Here is a 20,682-nt window from a genome sequence, read left to right as displayed (position 1 = left end):
CACGTGAGCTCCAGGCCCATACCTGATTGCGACGGGGCATGTGCTTTGTAACCCCCCGAGGACTGCGGGGCGTTGCTGGCGTGGGCGGATGAGGGGCCATGAGAACTGGGTTCTAGACCCGGTGCCGCCATTAATCCCCAAACTGAAGGTGAACAGTTGTTCTACTTCATTCAGGCTTTCCAACCCCCAGCACTTCCAAGATAGAGTTTCTCGAATCACTCCGCTGAAATAATTCTAAACGCTGCTAAGTGTTTTGAGTTGCTTTGTGGTTCTCTTTCTGCCAATCCAACTGGGTAATAAAACAAAGTGTGGGTGAAACTTTGGCCTTGGCAGAACCAAGCAAAACTGAGATATGTCTCAGATTCATAAAAGCTGCTGCTGCTGGTGGTTGCCTTTATAATTTGTTCTTCTTCAACTCAGGCCCCTTGGGAGATTGGCCTAGTTAGAACAATATTAAGCTAATGCAAGTAAAGGAAAAGCAAAGGCAAACTGCTGTCCAAAGCCCACAAAGAAACAGCCACTGGGGTTCTACGGAGAAAGTTGAGATCAATTTTAGTCTTGCTCGGGAAGCTGGGTGAGGATCCCAGGAAGCTAGAGGCTTAAATGGTCATTTGAATTTTGCGCTTGTAGGGATGGCGCACCCAGGGAAGGATGGGATACAAAGGTCCTGACCAATACCACATTGGGTGGCAGAAGAACTGCTTTCTTGGTGCTGTGCCCAGCGCAGAGATTTATGCCCTGGTCAGGATTCTGCCTTTCATGCTTGGAGGGAAAATCAATATTCCACAGTCATGGTCTTTCACATAATATTCTGCTGAGGTGATCAATAGGGATTTATGCTGTTGGTTGTAAACTGTCATGGTGTCATCTTTTTTAAGGATAACCAGAATGAGGATGGGTTTCCTAGGTACTTCCTGGTCTTCACACTTTCGATGAAGCAAAATTTAATTGAGTTTTCAAAGGCAAGAAAATATTCCATTGCTGGGAAATGTAGTATAAAGGATTTCTGCAGCTTCCTCTGGGTTTTTCTTGCAAGCTTTAAATGAGAATTTTCTGCCAATTTTCTGGCAGAAGCAGAGGAGACATAACAGTTTTGCTGATGGTTTTGATTATGGATTGTCTATATGGCATCAATAAAAATAACTAGAACTAGGTCTGATGGGCACAGAACTTACTTAAACGCTAATAAAAATTGTAAGAGACGGGAATAAATCTTCAATTTTAACCTTTTTTCTTATATTACATATGGAAAGACTATTTCTCAGTATTTTAGTGTTAAAAGTACAATAACTGTGAAGACCATGTTCTCTTCAAAGTGCCAATAAAAATTCAAAATGTCATTTTCCAGTGCAATTCAGCCTGAAATCAACCTGTTTCATGGTAATTATGGGCTCTGGCATCAGAACATAGCAGAAATTTAGAAAGATTGAATGAGTGATGGGGTCCAACCTTCTTAAATATGAAACACATGAAGTGGTTTGTGGGAAGTGAAAACCAGACAGCATTGTCACCTCCCTCTCTGCACCGTGGCTGAAGCTTCATTAATGCTGGGTGGTGATTATACCAGAAAGAGGAAAAAATATTTTCAGAAAAATAGAAATAGCATAGCATGCATGGTAGTGGGGAAGTTTCTTATAAAGGTATAAACTGTGGGATGATGGCGCTCAAAGTGGGTGAAAAGTGCCTTTCATTGACAACATTTTGGAAACCACTATGAAAGGTAAACCATATATACTTCTCACAACCTCCTTGGAGTCAGGCATAAGGAACCAGGAACACGTCATCATATGCCCAAGGCAGCGTGGCTGGAGGTGGCCCCACAAGTCAAGAGAAAGGAGCGAACAGAGGTCATTTTCCCCTCTTCTTCCTGTGAAACCTGGGCCGCTTTGATACGGGTGTCCTGGCATAAGGTTCCTTAGACAAGTGTTAGTCTGCAAAATAGAAGAAAATAAACTTATTTAAATCTTATAGTGATAGGTGTCCCGTACCATAGATGCAAATAGGAGAGTGTCTCAATCTTAGCAAACTTTATTTTTTAAATAAAAATTATAATGCATATGTTTAAAGAGCCAATTTTTCTATGACTTTAGATACACAAAACCACCTCAACTCTTCCCCCACTTTTTTCCTTCTTTGAAGGCCTCGATTTCAACAATTTAAGCTGATTCCTTGTATTTATTTCCACATTTGTATGTGACACATTTATATTGCTGCTTCTTAATACTTCAGTTTTGGCATTGTCTAAGACTTCCCTCTGAGGTCAAGGAGACTTTAGGTCTCTCTCACCAAGCCTTTTTCCCCTCACATGCACACTCCCTCAACATTTTTTTCAATATTTTGAAAATATTTTTTCAAATTTTGCTTAGATCGGTATTGGAAGTTTATGTTCTTATGATTACATAAATGCTATTTTCAACTGAACCATGCAGTTTTTTACAGTTACTGTTTTTTTGCACAACTCTTATTTCCCTGGAGTTAATAATTGTCTAGATTGTGTAATTGATTAGTTTCTGCATTTTAATCTGCTCCAAACTCTGGGTCATTTTTCTGTTTCTCCTTTGAGTCTATTTAAACATAAAAGGTATGACATGAAATTCATCTTGGAGAATCTCTCTGTGTATGAGGCACTCTAATTTTTATTTGAGATCTCTCATTATCAAATTGCACAATCCCTTTACATCACTCTGGTTTAGACCTTTTGTTTCCTGGAAACTACATCCTTTTTCTTGTTTTACTCTCTTGTTTTGGTAAACATAGTTTTGAGCACCTATTTGAAAAAAAGGTGCATGAAAATTACATGTTTTGAGACCTTGTATGTTTGAAAGTATTTTTATTCTATCAGAATTACTGAGAGCTTGGCATAAAACCCTAGGTTGAAAAATAATGGTCTTTCAGAAATTTGGTCCCATTTTTCCATTTTTTTCTTGCTCCCGGTGTCACTATAAAAAATCCTGACGCATTTATGAATTGTGATTTTTTTGTTTTTGACATGTCCCCTATCTCTGGAATATTTGTCCCTGCTATAATAAAATTTAGCTACAATATGCCTTAATGTGCACCTGTTTTCTTTGCTTCCTGATTACCCAGGGGAGTTTTTCAATATGAAAAATTGTATCTTTTACTTTTGGGAAATTTTCTTTGTTCTTTATCCCTGGAACTCCTATTATTTGGATGGTGGATCTGCTGGACTGGTCCTTTGATTTTCATATCTTTTTTTTTTTTTTTGGTTCGCTCTCTCTTATTTTCATGTCCATTTCTGCTGTTTATTTTTTGATTTTCACATGTTCTTTTAGGTTCTACGAATGCAGCTATTTAAACCTCCTGGTTTTGCTTCTTAAATGCTATATCTTTTCTTACCTCTCTAGAAGATATAAACGGTTTGAAGATTTTCTTCTGCCTACGTTGTCACTGTTTTTCAAGTTGCTTTTTTCTCCTATTTGTATCTGTCCACATTTTTTTCAGGTTAGAAATTTCCTTCACATGTCTGATAACCTTTTGTTGTCAGTTCATACTGAAAATATGGCACCAAAAGCTGATTGAAAGCATATTATTTTTGTTGACATGGTGTTCTAGGGGTCAGATAAGTTGTTCTAAAAGCAACTTAGGGTGCTGGATAAAAATTTTTCTTGAATGAATCCACGTGCTGACAATGTAAGAGGCTAATCCGAGTAGGTGCCGAACGAGCGAAGGGCTTGGAAGGAAGCGCAGCAGAGATGGTGGCTTCGTCCTGAGGACAGTTACTGAATCTGATGAATTTGAGCATTGGTTTTAGCGCCTTGTGGGGCTTAGAAGATAGAAGTAAAATCTCAGGGCCTGGGCGGGCCGCGGTGGCTCAGCGGGCAAGAGTGCTTGCCTGCCATGCCGGAGGACCCCGGTTCGATTCCCGGCCCCAGCCCATGTAAAACAAACAAACAAACAAACAAAATATAATAAAACAAGAAAATGTTTAAAGATGTTTCCCTTTCTTCCTCCCTTCCTTCCTTCCATCCTTCCTTCCTTCTCTCTGTCTTTCCTTCCCTTCCTCCCTCTCTCTTTAAAAAAAAAAAAAAAAAAAAAAAAAAAAAAATCTCAGGGCCTTTTCAAGTTACCTAATAGGCGGTGTATCCAAAAGTTTGGGATGTGAAAGGACTGCAAATCTGAGCAAGGGTGAATATAATCTTCCTTGTCTTCCCTTACCCCCAAACGGGGACTTCAAGAAAAACTATCTGTCTCAAACATTGGTGTTGAATAGAGAGCAAAAAAAAAATCCCTTAGAATTTGCAACCACAAGCCAGTCCTTATATAAGTGGTCAGCCTGAATATATAAAATCTGAGTAGTTAAAATTTCAAATTAATGATTAACTTTAGAGTGGCTCCAGGTTAGTAAGAGCTAAGGAAACCAAGAGAAAAATACATGTATTTTTGGAGGACTCTATCTTCATTAGAAGTTCTTCATGTTGAATTGGACACCTTTATCATTATGTAATGTCCTTATTTGTTCCTTGTAGCCTTTTTTTTTTAAATTTAAATTATTTTATCTCATGTTTGTATAGCTACCCCAGCTCTCTTTTGGGTATTAATTGCCTGGTATATTTTTAATATTTCAAGTGTATCCAGTTTGGTGTTTGATGAACTTCTTGGATGAGCATATTTACATCTCTGGCCAAGTTTGGGAATTTTCTGTCATTATTTCTTTGAATATTCCTTCTGCTCCTTTTTCTTCTTCTCCTCCTGGACTCCCATAATGCTTATGATGTGGTCTTCAACTGCAGTAATTCTGTTTGGTTCCCTTTTAAATTTCTGTCTCTTCCCTGAAATTCTCATATTCTTCATTCATTGTTTCCTGGTATCTTCCGTTTCTTTCTCTGTGTTCTCCCTCATCTCTGTGAGAACTTTTAAGTCTTGAAATTTTTGGCTGGTATGCCCACAGACTGATCTTTCTGGTGGATGTTTTCTAGATTTTTATTAGCTTCCTTTGGATGGGCCATCATTGCCTGTTTCTTTATTTGTCTTGTAATCTTTTGTTGCAGAGTGTACATTTTAATATTTTTAAGTGTTAACTCTGGGATTTATTCCCTGGCCTGTTCCTTAATTGCATCTAGCTAGTGATATTATAGATTTTCTTGAGTGCCAAGATCTAACAAAATCATGCAAACAAACAAACAAGCAGAACCCCACACCTTTCACAGTCTTTGAAAATTGGTTTTGTGTTGGATGGTCCTCTCTTTCAGAGCTCAGCCCTCCTGATAAGAAGGTCAGCCCAAGGTGAATAGAGAGTACAGAGTTCCCCTGTCTTTTCTGCCTCTGTCTTGTCAAGGCTTGTGCCTGCTTGGTAGCTCTAAGAGTTCCGTTGTTTACAGGAATTTGAATGTAAAAAGGCAACCTACGAAACGGGAGAAAAATCTTTGGAAACCATATATCTGGCTTAATACCCAAAATACGTAAAGAATACCTAACTACAACAACAAAAAGACTAACAACCCAATTCAAAATGTGCGAAGGACTGGAATAGACACACCTCCACGGAAGGGGTGCATGTGATGTACGACTGGTTAATAAGCACACGAAAAAACGTTCAGCATCAATAACTGTTAGCATGCAAATCTAAACCACAATGAGATGCTATTTCACACCCACCAAATTGGCTGTCATTTTTAAAATGGAAATTAACAGGTATTGTAAAGTATGCAGAAAAGTGGGAACACTTGTATACTGTTGTTGAGAATTTATAAAGGGGCAAAGCAGTTTGGCAATTTCTCAGGAAATTGAAAATAGAATTATCATATGACCTGGAAATCCCACTTCCGTGTAAATACCAAAAGAATTACAGGCAAGAACTCAAGCAGATGTTTGTATGCTGATAGCCATAGAAGCACTATTCACAGTAGTCAAAAGGTAGAAATAGCCTTGTGGCCATCAACAAATGAATGGATACAACCAAAACCCACATATATATATGGCAGATAATTCAACTGGTGGAAGAAATGAAATTCTCATACGTGCTACAACATGGATAAACCTTGAAGACATCATATTGAGAGAAATAAGCCAGATATACAAGGACAAAAACTGCATGATTTCACTCATATGCAATGCCGAGAACATTAATAGAGACAGAAAGTACACATTTGCACACCAATGTCCATAGTTGCCAAAAAGATGGAAAGAATTCCAGTGTCCAAAAACTGATGAATGGATATACAAACGGTATATATATATATATATATACACACACACACGTACACACACACAGTGGAATATTCATCAGCTGTAAGAAGGAATAAAGTCCTGAAGCATGTGACAACATAGATGAACCTTGAGGACATCATGTTGAGTGAAATAAGGCAGACCAAAGGGGCAAATATTGTATGATCCCACTGATATGAACTAATTGCAAAAAGCAATTTATACAATAGAGTTATAATCTAGAATATAAAGGTCACCAGGGGATAGGATGGGGGTAGAGAATGGGGAACTGATGCTTAATTTGTGCAGAATTTCTATTTAGGTTGATTGTAAATGTTTGCAAGTGGGTAGTGGTTCTGGTAGCACATTATTGTGAGTGTAATTAAATGTGCTGAATTATGTTTGTGAACATGGTTTTCAGGGGGAAGTTTTAAGTCATGTATGTTACTAGAAGGAACATTAGAGGATAAAACATGGGACTGTATAACACAATAAACCCTGTAGTGGATGATGCCTATGTTTACTAGTATAAACATAATTACATTCTTTTATGAATTATAGCAAATAATTCATCACTATTACATGGTGTTAATAATAGTGGTATACGGGAAAAAACATACCTAATAAAAACTGTGGACATAGTTAATGGTAGTATTTTAATATTCTTTCATCAATTGCAACAAAGGTACCACACATGAAAAGTGTCAACAATGGAGGGGTATACATTGTACTTTTTGGTAACATTGTATTTTTTACATGACTTTTGGTAAACTTCCAACTTCTCTAATTAAAACAAAACAAAACAGAAAAAACAACAAAAAAAACTATGCTAAGTGAAAGAAACCAGACACAAACTATTACATATGTTATGACTCTATTTGTATAAAATGTAAATACAGATAAATCTATATAGACAGAATTTCATTAGTGATTATATAGGATTGGGGAAGGTTAGAGGGATTGAAAAGTAACTGCTAGGGGGTATGGGGATTTTCTTTTTGGAATAATAAATATATTCTAAAATTGATGGTGGTGAATAAATGCACAACTGTGATTATACTAAGAGCCATTGATTTTGTACTTTCTATGGTATGTGAATACATCTCAATAAAATTGCTTTTAAAAAATGACAGTGAAATACCTCTTCACAGTCACTAGGACAGCTAGAATCAAAACACCAGATAATACAAGTGTTGGTGAGGATTTGGACAAATTTGAACCCTCATACACCACTATTGGTAATGTAAAACAATCCAGCCAATTTGGAAAGCAATCTGGCAGCTTGTCAAATGATTAAACTATTGTACCATATGACCCAGCAACTCCACTTCTAGGTATATACCCAAGATAGATGAAAACATACGTTCGCACAAAAACTTGTATATTAATGTTTATAGCAGCATTTTTCATAATAGCCAAAAAATGGAACCACCCAAACTTCCATGAACTGGAAAGGGGTGAACAAACTGTATATCCACACGACTAAATATGACTCAGCCAGAGAAAGAAATGAGCTGACACATAATTCAACTTGGATGAAACTGGAAGGCATTAAGCTAAGTAAAAGAGGCCAGTCACAAAAGGTCACATATTACATGATTCCATTCACATGAAAGTCCAAAATAAGAATCTATAGAGACAGAAAGGTTCTTTAGTGGCTGCTTAGGTCTGGGGTGTAGGGTATAAGGGAGTGATATCTATAGGGAACAAGCTTTTGCTTTTGCTATATTTTGTTTTTGATGTGATAAAATATTCTGAACTTGACTGTAGTGGTGGTTATACATACCTGTGAGTATGTAGAAGTCTATTAAATTGTGGGATTTAAATGGGTGAATTGTATGGTATGTGAATTATATCTCAATAAAACTGTTAAAAATAACAAAAAGAAGGAATAACTCATTTCCTCAAGGCTTAGACATAACATTTGTGGTATTATATGGAGACAGTAATTGCATAAAAAATTGCTGAGCATTAGAAATTCGATGTTTCAAAAATGGCATAAATGACAAAAATATAATGTTGATAATTGTTGGTACCAGATGTGGTGGTTTGGAGCTGTATGTACCCTAGAAAAACATGTGCTTAAAGTTGATCCATTCCTGTGGGTGTGAACCCATTGTAAGTAGGATCTTTTGATGAGGTGACTTCAGTTAGGATGTGGCATAACCAAGTCAGTAATCCTATTACAGGAGTCCTTTGTAAGCAGAATGAAATTCAGACACACAGACACAGAAAGCCCCAGGAAGCATGAAGCTGAAGGTCAAAGGAAACTAAGGATGGGAGAGGCTTAGAGCTGCCGTGGGCATGACCGAGGAGCCCAGGACCAGGGTCCAGGCTGACAGCCCTAGAAAACCAGTCTCCAGGAAGAAAGTACCACCTTGATGATGATGCCTTGATTGGGACTTTTTCTGAGCTGAACAGCCCCCATGGTTTAATCCCCCTGTTACACGTATTTGCCTGAGCGGCCAAGGAAACTAGATCACCATATGAAGAGTGCATGGATGATCATTAACTTATATCCCCTCTACTTTTTGTGTATATTTGGAATTTTTCATAATAAAAATGTAATAAAATAGAAAACTTGAATAGTATTAAAAAGATATTTGAACCAGTAGTTAAAATATCATCTTAAATGAAATCTTAAAGCTCAGACTTTTTTGACTGAGAATTCTTCCAGACATTCAAAGATTTAATAATTTTAATTTTGTACAAATTATTCCAGGGTATATGATAAGGGAGAAGTCCGTTGTTCATTTTAGGAGTCTAGCCTAACCTTGATACAAGAACTTAGATGAGTAAAAGGAATGAAAATGACTGATTAGTCTCTTTCATAATCATTGACACAAGAGTTTTAGACAAAAAATTAGTAAATGAAATCCAACTATGTATTTAAAACTACTTCATGAACAAGTTGGGAAGTTTTCCATGGATGCAAGGTGGATTTAACATTAGAAAATCAATTTACAAAATTCCTCATGCTAATAAAGAGGAAACTCACTTGATGATTTTGATGAAAAACAAAGATATTTAAAAAAACCTCAATACCCATTTATGGAAAACTTTTAGTAAATTGGGAATTGGAAACATATTACTGATTAAGGTCATTAAGTATATAAAATACCAAATAGTGATAAAGTGAAATTATTCTCATTACCATTGGGCATTTATTAATCGGGGTTCTCTAGAGAAACAGACCTAACAGGAGATTACTGTAAATAAGAGATTCGTAAAAGTGTCTTATGCAACCATGGGGATGCAAGAGTCCAGAATCTGTAGGGCAGGCTGCAAAGCTGTCAAATCTGATGAAAAGTCTCAGTGACACCACAGGAGAGGTTTGCTAGCAGAAGAAATAGAGAAAATTCTCTCTTCTTCCTTAAAAGACTTCAACTGACTGAGTCAAATCCAACTGATTGGATTATCTTGTTTGCAGGAGACACTCCCAAGTTGATCGTAGATGTAATCGGCTGCAGCTGCATTCAACTGACTGATGACTTAATAAACCAGCCCTCTGTTTTACCAGCCAGCCAAGAAATGTCCTTGTAGTAATGGTTAGGACAGTGCTTGGCTGACCGGACAACTGGGCACCATCACCTGGCCAAGTTGGCACCAGAACGCAACCATCACAGTGTACCCCCTTTCAACTTGGCAGCTATACTCATCTCCTTAAAACATACTTATTTTCTAAATAGAACACAATCACAGATATATGTTTTGCCTAACAATACTCATCTATGCTGTGTACACTGGAATGTACTAAATTTCACCAGAATAGGGTACAAGTCCTTAGGTAGCATTCACTCTTAAACTTTATATCCTGTAACTTAAATTCTATAACATGAACAATACAACTTATGTCATATGATAAGAAGAAAACAAAATATTTGCTGTGTGTATAAATACAAACATCCTCATAACAAAACAAGGAGGAACTATTTATACCATCACAGTCCTATTTCTTTAACTGGTTACATGATCATAGTTCATATTTATCGCTACTTTCTTCCACCACCCATTCCATGTTCCCTTTACCCTCAAAAAGCACTTCAGCTGGCCGTGGTTCTTTGCCTGGTGGAGTGACCCAAACCATCGTTCCTGAAGTTTCTGGGCCATTGGTAGGCCTACCTGGATTTGGTTGTTGCAGTTTTCCATTGACTTTAATCACAGGACATGGTAGTACTAAGAGACACCCTACGGGATCTCCCATATTCCAGGAAAACTCTTCTTTACCTCCATTGTGTACTTGCAGTCCTATTATCCTTTGAGAGTCAGGATCAGTCACTCCAGACAGTACAGCAGTTCTCTTCCTTGCCTGTTGATCAAATGCATGAGAAGCCCAAAGTGGCCAGATGGCAGTCTTAACTTCCAGTTCAATGGAATCATTGTTGTATCCCCTGGTAGAAGCACTCCTCCTTTTGAAACTAAGACTGTAGACCAGAAGAGCTTAAGGTTTCAGGAATAGGAAGCAACAGTTTTTCTAGTGGATCATTAGGGGTGATAGTGAAAACTCCCATTTTCACCTCTTGGTTCCTGGACCCATGGATCCTGTCTATGGGAGAAACAACACCATAGAGTGGACGCTTATTCAGAGCATACACAGCCTCCTGGAGAATACTGTCACAGCCCTGAAAGGTATCGCCACCTAGTTGGCACCATAATTGGGTCTTCAAAAGGCCATATGACCATTCTATCAATCCAGCTGCCTTTGGATGATGGGCAACATGGTAAGACCAGAGAATTACATGAGCATGTGCCCATTCCAGCATTTCATTTACTGTGAAGTGTGTTCCTTAATTAGAAGCAATGCCATGTGGAGTACCATGATGATGGATAAGGCATTCTTTAAGCCCATGGGTGGTAGTTTTTGTGGAAGCATTGAGTGCAGGGAAGGCAAACCCATATCTGGAGTATGTGTGTATTCCTGTTAGAGCACATTGCTGTCCCTTCCAAAATGGAAGTAGTCCAACGTAATCAATGTGCCAGCAAGTAGCAGGCAGATCACCTCAGGGAATGGTGCCATATCAGGGACTGAGTGTGAGTCTCTACTGATGGCAGATTGGGCATTCAGCAGTGGCCATAGCCAAGTCAATCCTGATGAGTGGAGGTCAATGTTGCTGAGCCCATGCATAACCTCCATCCCCAACACCATGACCACTTTGTTCGCGAGCCCATTGTGGCAGGAGTGGGGACCATGGGCATTTGGGCCACTTCCTCATGTAACTTACTTATGCCTTCAGGACCTGCTCTAGCCCTAGCTCCTGTATATATCATTTCCATTTTATGATGGAGTGCTCCTGTACATGCCCAACTTTATGACTTGGTGGGTCAGACATCCAGCTCATGATAGGCAACTCAAATCTCATGAAAACTTGGTGGTCCATGGTTAAGCATTCAGTCTCTACTAAGGCCCAATAACAGGCCAAAAGTTGTTTCTCAAAAGGAGAGTAGTTATCTGCTGAGGACAGTAAGGCTTTACTCCAAAATCCTAAGGATCTGTGTTGTGATTCTCCTATAAGGGCCTGCCAAAGGCTCCAGACAGGATCTCTCTTTGCTACTGACATCTCCAGCACCATTGGATCTGCTGGATCATATGGTCCAAGGGGCAGAGAAGCTTGCACCGCAGCCTGGACCTGTCACAGAGCCTCCCCTTGTTCTGGTCCCCACTCAAAATTAGCAGCTTTTCTGGTCAATAGGCTGGAGTACAACACCCAAATGAGGAATATGTTGTCTCCAAAATCCAAAGAGGTCAACGAGGTGTTCTGCCTCTTTTTCTGGTCATAGAAGGGGCCAGATGCAACAGCTTACTCTTCACCTTAGAAGAGACATCTCGACATGTCCCAGATCACTGGATGTCTAGAAATTCCACTGAGGTGGAAGGCCCCTGTATTTTTGTTGGATTTATCTCCCATCTCTTAACACATAAATGCCTTACCAATAAGTCTAAAGTAGTTGTTACTTCTTGCTCCCTAGGTCCAATCAACATGATATCATCAATATAATGGACGAGTGTGATGTCTTGTGGGAGGGGAAAACGATCAAGCTCCCTGCAGACAAAATTATGACATAGGGCTGGAGAGTTGATATACTCCTGGGATAGGACAGTGAAAGTATACTGCCTGCCCTGCCAGCTGAACACAAACTATTTCTGGTGGTCCTTTCTAATAGCTATTGAGAAAAAAAAAAAAAAGCTACATATCAGTACCAGGCAATGTGTTGATTTGTTGAAACAATGATACCACATCTGGAACAGCAGCTGCAATTGGAGTCACCACCTGGTTAAGTTTACGATAATCTACTGTATCCTCCAAGACCCATCTGCTTTCCACACAGGCCAAATAGGAGAACTGAATGGGGATGTGGTGGGAATCACCACCCCTGCATCCTTCAAAACCTTAAGAGTAGCACTAATCTCTGCGATTCCCTCCAGGAATCTGGTATTGCTTCTGATTTACTATTTTGCTGGATAGGGGCAGTTCTAGTGCTTTCCACTTGGCTTTCCTACCATAATAGCCCTCACTCCATGAGTCAGAGAACAAGCGGGGCGGCGGGGGGGGGGGGGGTGAGATTCTGCCAGTTGCTGAGTATGTTGATTCCAATTATGCATTCCGGAACTGAGGAAATAACCATAGAATGGGTCCAGGCCCCACTGGACCTACTGTGAGATCACAGTAGGTGATCCATTGATCACCTGACCCCCATAAGACTCCACTCTGACTAGTGGACTAGAGTGACCTTTTGGGTCTCCTGGAATTAGGGTCATTTCTGAGCCAGTGTCTAGTAATCCGTGAAATAGCTGATCATTTCCTTCTCCCCAGTGCACAGTTACCCTGGTAAAAGGCTGTAGGTCTCCTTGGGGAAAGCTGGGAGGAGAGTTAACTGTAAATTTTGGGCAGTGTAACAGGGTCCTTCCCCAAGTGAACTCACCCCTCCCCTCATTCAAGGGGCTCTGGGTCTGTAAACTGTCTCAAGTCTGGAAATTGATTAAGGGGCTGTGACTCTCTGTTTTTTGTAATACATGTTAGACTTTTGTTCACTTACCTAGAACTCTTCTGCTTATATGGCTCAAACAAGAGTTTAGTAGACTGCCCACCTATTTTACTTCTAGATACCCCATGATCTACTAGCCAACGCCAAAAGTCTCTGTGAGTCAGATTATTTTGCCTGCTGCTTTGAGTCTGCTGTCCATTATGGTGGCCACGCCCACTTTGTCTATGGTGATTATTAACTCATCATATGGCTTGTGCTGACACCAATTTGGGATCCGATCATCCCCATTGCATTTAAGGATTCCAGGTCAGTGACAACAGTTCCCACAGTAATATCTGACCTACAGAGAAGGGCAACTACAGAGCTCCTCAGGGATGATGGAGCTAGTCTTATAAATTTTATTTGTCAAAATCCTGGTAAAAGGTGTGTCCTCTGGATATTCCTGGGGTGTGTGAGCAGGTGTTCCATGATAAATCCACTCTGACATTCCCATCTCTCTAAGCCTTTGGATCCCTCATCAACCTTGTACCAGGGCAGTTCTGGTATTCCTACCTCAGGTCATGTTAGCCATCTTTTGATCCATGTGTCAGCCAACCATCCAAACAAACTGTCAGTGCCCTTTCTAACCCTTTGAGCTACAACACTGGATGCAGAACCTCTACTTAGTGGGCCCATGTCAATAAATTCAGCTTGATCCAACTCTATGTTCTTTCCGTCATAATCCCACACCCTTAATATCCATTCCTACACTTTTGCCTCTGATTTTTGTCTATATAGATTAGCAAACTCATGCAGTTCTTTTGGAGTGTAGGGTACCTCATCATGCTCACACTTTGTACCTCACCTATTGCGGTGGTTCTGTTTCTCTGGAGAACCCTCACTAATACACATGGTCATGCATCTTAATCCTGTCTCAGTCTGCCAGAGATGCTGTAACAAATGCCACAGGCAGAGTTGGCTTAAACCGCAGGAATTTCTTGTCTCACAGTTCTGGAGACAAGAAGTCCAAAATCAAGATCCTAGATTGCTGACCCAAAATCCATGCGTCAGCAGGCTGTGCTTTCTCTCTGAAGTCAGAAATGTTCTTGGCCATCAGAGAGGCAGGGATTCCAGTGACTCTGCCTACTATTGATTGGAAAAGATGGAAAGACTGCTTTGTAAGGGTTCAGATAAACCAGGAGTAAACAGAGCCTCACAGGAAAAGTTAACCTTCAAATCATTTTAATTTCTAAAATTGAATGAGGTGATTCTTGATTGCTAGTGATCCCAGATGCCTGAAAGAAGAAGATATAAATACTTCAAGGAAAAGGTTAACATTATTCTAGGTCTAGAATTATTTCTAAAAATAATTCTATAAATACAGTGTTCAGTAAATGATTTTTTTAAAAAACACATGAGACAAGTCACCTGAATAAAAACCAGCAAAAAAAAAAAAAGAAAGAAAAGAGAATAGGGAAACAGACTCAAAGAAACTTCTTATATTAGGATTATCAGACCTAGATTTTAAAAAAAGCTACATTTACTTTTTTCAAGGAGATCAAAGACATGATTGAAAGTATCAAGAGAAACCTAGAAACTATGAAGAATCAAATAGAAATTATAGAAATGAAAATCAGAATAACCCAAAATAAAAATGTCGTGGCTGGGTTTATTTGCATGTCAGACATAGAGAACTTGGAAGGTTTATCAGAAGAATATATTCAAAAATACAAAAATTTTTGTAGGCACAGAGGGGACAAATATGGAAATTATGAGGAAGGTAGGAGACTTGGAGCACTTTATGAGAAGGCCAAAAATATAGGTAGTCAGAGTCTAAGAGAAAGAGAAGGAATAAGTCAGAAACGCTGTTTTAAGAGATGATAGAAAACTCTTAAAACTCATAAAAGACAACAAGCCACAGATTCAAAAAGCATGATATGCAACCCTCAAGTAGAATAAACACAAAGAAATATGTACTTTTAAAACCCAATCAATTGGGTTTGATTCAGTCAGTTGAAGACTTTTAAGGAAGAAGAGAGAATTTGCAATGCTTCTTCAACCAGTGAGCCTCTCCTATGCTGTTCGTCAAAGACCTTCATCAGAGTTGCCAGCCTTGCAGGCTGCCCTATGGATTTTGAACTCTTGCATCCCCATGGTTCCATGAGACGCTTTTATAAATCTCATGTTTATAGATATCTCCTGTTGGTTTGAGGTCTGTTGGGACAGTAGTCTAGTTATAGAAGAGAAGAGGGGTGGGTCATGAAAAGAATTAGAAGTGTCTTTCAAGTCAGTTACCTCAGGGCATTCCATTGCAGTTTCATCTTGTGAAACACGATTAATCACTCCGGACAGGAGTGAACCCTGTTTCCGTAGGGGAGGTGGTTACAGGGTTAGCAGGCACTGAAGGTTCATCTCCTTGGGCAGGAAGTCTTCAACTGAGTGAATCAAATCCAACTGATTGGATTCTCTTGTTTGTGGAAGACACACCCTTAGGTGATTGTAGAAGTGATCAGTCACAGATGCAGTCACCTGACTGATGATGTAATAAGCCAGCCTTCTGGTTTATCAATCCGCCATGAAATGTCCTTGCAGTAAGGGTTAGGCCAGTGCTTTGCTGATCAGACAACTGGGCATCATCACCTGGCCAAGTTGACACTTGAACCCAACTATCACACCATGCTTACAATTGATAGAATAGATAATTAATTGTGTTGAGCCAGTCAATGTATATCTCTTGGGGTTAGTGAGAGACCACCTTCCCTGAATCCATGGAAGGATGATAATCCAAACCAAATCAGAATTTTTCCAGAAGAGAAGGAAGATGAAACAGCATTGGATACACAATCAATAATGTCTACCAATAATATAGTATCTTAAGGAACCAAAAATGTTAATCCATTCCTGTATCACAAGTAGGAAATAGGAAAATAACAAAAGATAAAATTTCTTAAGCCGAGAACAGGTGTCTGAGCCATTAATCTTTCTCACATCTGCAGTTCAAGGTAACTGTCAGTTTCTCCTTCAAGTCCTAAATAATATAAATATACCTAGGTCAATTATCCCTCATTAAACAAATACCTACTTAATAGAGCCCTAAATTAAAAAAAAATGTGAATTTATCCCAACTGTCCAATCACTTATCTATTCATCTATATCTATCTATACCAATGCTTTTATATTTATATATTAGAACTCCAAAGTATGGTTATGGGTTCAAAGAATAGGTGAATTTTACATTTTAATTGACAAATATTGCCATATTACTTTAAAAAAACCCTATGGTAATTCATATTCCCATCAACACGTATGGGGTTATGTACTGGCTAGTCCTCAAAGATTACTCTTCCACATTAACTTTAAAAACGTATTTCCAGTTTCCCCACACTCCCCAAGAAGTTTGGAATTGCACTGAACCAATACATTACCACACCAGAATCTACTTCTATTCAGGCTCTTTTACAGCATGGCCCCTCCCACACTCGGACATTGTCACGAGGGCAGAACCAGATCCTTGCTCACTTCGGTCCCTCCAAGCCAAGCCCATCAGGTGCTTAATAAATGTTTGATGAATGAATAACTGAATAAAACTTTTATTTTTATGTTTTAACTTTTCCATTAGGCTTTCACATTTCTATTTACACTTTTTCTAGACATATTACCGCTTTTTGTTCTTGTGAGTAAAATGTCCCCATTTGATTCACACTTAAGAGAAAATTTTTCAAAGTTGCAAAAAATTTTTAGACATAGTAGAAAATAATTACAGAAATTTGGAAAATAAAGAGGATTAAGAAGGAAGTAAAAAATCATCAATAATCCTATCACTATTTTTAACAATTTGCTATATTTTACTATGGTCCTTTTCAGACACACAGGCATGCATATATGTAAATAAAATATATACATAATGTATTTGCATGTATATGTATGTATTTTGTTATGCATACATCCAGTGTTTTGTCATGTCTTTTTTTAGTTAAATTTGTATTATAAATTTAAAACAATTTTTATGGCAGCATGATACTCTACCATTTAGCTATCACATTAATTAACCTCTCTAATAGTTGAATATTTGCAATATTAGGATACTAATTTTTCACTAAAATAAATAATACTATACCAAATTCTTTGAATTAAAAATATCTTGAATGTATTTTTGTGTACATTTTGTAAGTATAACTACTGAGTTATAGGCTGTGAATCTATCTATCTTTCTATCTATCTATCTATTTTTTTTGCATGGGCAGGCACCAGGAATCGAATCTGGGTCTCTGGCATGGCAGGCGAGAGCTCTGTCACTGCACCACCAACACCTGCCCTGAATATTTTTTAAGGGTTATGATACACATTGTAAGTTTGCTTCCCAGGAAGGTTTTATTGATTTGCATTTTAGATGAGCATCATCTTACATATTCCAACATTTATAAAGGTTTGCCTAATCTGAATTGTCCAGTAGGGCCTCTTGTTTTCATTACAATTTGTTAATGAGGTTGACATTTTTTCGTAAGTGTACTAACTATTTGAATTTCCTCTTATGCGAATTGTCTCTTTATTCTTTTGCTCTTTTTGCTTTGCTTTGTTTGTTTTGTGATGTTTGTTGTTCATTTTCTAATTTTCTAGTAGCTACCAGATGGTCTGCACATCTTTCCTTTCCCATTGGATAAGCCTGTTTTATTAGTGGCAGGATGGCAGTTGTAAGTGAGACAGTGACTTTTTACTTCCATCGCAATTGGTCCTAGGAAGTGTCTTGTGTTTTATTATTTTCTAATTATGCTGTATTGCCCATTAAAAAGCTACTCAGAGAGTACAGGCTTTTATATCGTGTGGTTGCACTATCATTTGGGAGGGGTCCTAATGGAAGCTGGCTCTAATGAAATTTGCCGTTTCTATTATTGTTTTGAATAAATAAAAGAATACTTACATATGCGGCAAACATTTGCTTTTGAAATTTCCAGGTAAAACTTAACTGAGTTGTAATTTACAAATGGTGAACTTTTCAGCTCTTAAATGTACCTTTCAATCAGTCTTAAGAAATGCTTATCAAGACACCAAATGTTTCCATAGTTTACCGTTTCTTCTACAGCAGGCCTAATGGAGATGGGTTCTTTCAACATTAGTTTGTTTGAAAATGTCTTTATTTCAACCTTCTTTTTTTGATGGATATTTTCACTAGATGTAAAATTCTGCTTTGATAATTATTTCTTTTAGTACTTTTAAAGAAACCACTCTATTGTCTCTGGTGAGAAGTCAGCTTTCATTCTTATCATTGCCTCCCGTAAATAATATTTCTTCTTTCTCTGGCTGATTTTATGAATTTCTTTTTATCCTCAATTTTTAGGAATTAACTGTGATTCTGTAGGTCCATTGTTGTTTTTTTGTATTTTCCTGCTTGGGGTTCTTTGAGGTTCTTGTATCTATGGTTGGTGGCATTTCATTAATTTTGGAAAATTCTTAGGCGTTATATCTTAAAATATTTTTTGTGCTGCACTTTCTTTCTTCTTTCTGGAACTATATAACACGTTTGAAACCTTTTGATATTGTTCCAAAGATCATGAATTCTCTGTTCGAGCTTTTAAATTATTTTTTCTTTGGTTACTATTTGGATAGTTTCTGTTGATCTGTCTTCTGGTTCACTGATTCTTTCCTTTGTTGTGACTCTCTACTGCTGAGCCCACTGAGCAGAGAATTCCATTCTGATTTAGCTTCTTCATTTCTAGCATTTTCATTTGTGTCTTTCTGTAGTTTCCAGTTTTGTTTTGTTTTTTTTTGCGAAAACTCTTCACCTGTTTGCATATATTGTCTATCTTTCCCAGCCAATCATTTAAACATGTTAATTATATTATTTTAAAGATCCAGCCAATAATTCTGACATCTAGACCATCTCTGAATTTGGTAGCAGTGACGACTTTATATCTCTGTGATAGGATAATGTTTTTCTTATTGTGTGTTTTGTAATATTTGATTGAATCCCAACCATTATATATAAAAAAGAATATAGAATGAGTTAAATAATATTTATGCTCAAAGATTTCTGTCAGGCTGTTATGTGGGTGGGGGGTGGGGGTGTTGGGTGGGGATTGAGTCAGTTTCTCTCCAGTTGAGCTGTGTTTGGACTTGGCTGTTGCTTTATTTATACTTAGTGCCTCACACATTTCAAATTCCTCTATGGTGGACCGTCACTGCCTATAGTTCAGTGCGAGGCCTGGAATGCTGTGCAGTTTCTCAGTTCCCCACTGCCGTCACAATTCAGCAGTCCCGGCACAACTGCCCCAGAAGGATGTCTGTTTGGGTGCGCCCTCCCTCCTCTAGCAGCTGGCTGCCCTCATCTCGTACTTGGTGCAAGGCCCAGTGTGTGGGGAGAAGAGAGAGGAATTTCAGTTCCTGTGCTTTGGCTTCGGTTTTAGGTAGGGCCATGCATCTGGATGTTAGGGGACTCATAAGAAAGCATCTCTCCTGCACGAATGTCAGCAACCTCCGCTTTCATATTTACTGCAATGTCCTGGATGAAGGTAGCTTTCTTGCCCCTCTCTCTCAGAAGCAGTTAAACTCCACCTTCTACCAGGGTAGGGGGTGGTATGCGAGCCAGGTTCCCGTCCCTCCCAGTGGAGGCTCACCTTGTCTCCTGCCCATACTGCATGTTCCAGGCACGTTCAGGATTCCTACCGTGCTACAACGTAGGATAAGCACTAATTTGCCATCATGCGGTGTCCCGACTGTGATGGGTTTCTCTTTGTTCTCTGGATACACCCTCCACCCGAGGCTGCCTTGTGCTCCTGTGCTGCAGAGAGCATGTCTCAGTTTTTGCCCTGCCCCCAGTCCTTAGGAGTGAGAGACCACAGAGGCAGTGGGAGGTGGGTGCAGACTTCCCTTGTATATCGGACCTCTCGATGTTCTAAACTGTCCCACCAGCCCACATTTGGCCTTTAAGAATGTAATCAAGTGTTAACTATTTTCTTGTTATCCACTCGTATGGTATCCTCCTCCCCCTTTCACTGCGGTGTAAAAGGTAGAACAGATTTTTTTGCCCTGTCTCTCCTTGGAGGGCCTTCCAAGCCTGAAAGTTTTAGTTCATTAGATTGCCTTGCTACCACAGTTCTCTGATCAGCTTTGGATAAATATTTTTTTTCAGACCATTCTGCTTGTTTTTCATTAGGACAGCAGCAGTGTTTTCTTGTGTCTTCCAACATTCTAAGTTTCAACAAATATTTGATTGTCCACATTGGTTATCCAATATCAGGTTCTCAGTATGACAGTTTAGATCAGTACTTAATGCATGGAGTTCTCTCTTTTCTGGCACCTAGTTTTTTCATCCTTCTATTACTGGTGGGAGTAAAAAAGATGAAATTCAAATAAGAATTTTTCCCTTGTAGCCAAATCTGAAAGACTGCTTTATTCAAGCCTTCGTTGAAATCTTGATTAGAACATGCTTTTCATCTGCATGCATTTTTCTTATATTGTTTTTATCCTGGGAGAAAGATATAGCAAGTCAGAGAGAAGTCTGAACTTTGGAGTCAGATATGTTTATTTTATTTTAAAAATGTTATTGTTGTAATGAAC

The sequence above is a fragment of the Tamandua tetradactyla genome, chromosome 22 (genome assembly GCF_023851605.1).
Source record: "Tamandua tetradactyla isolate mTamTet1 chromosome 22, mTamTet1.pri, whole genome shotgun sequence".
NCBI lineage: Eukaryota > Metazoa > Chordata > Mammalia > Pilosa > Myrmecophagidae > Tamandua > Tamandua tetradactyla.
Note: the sequence above shows the minus strand (reverse complement) of the source record.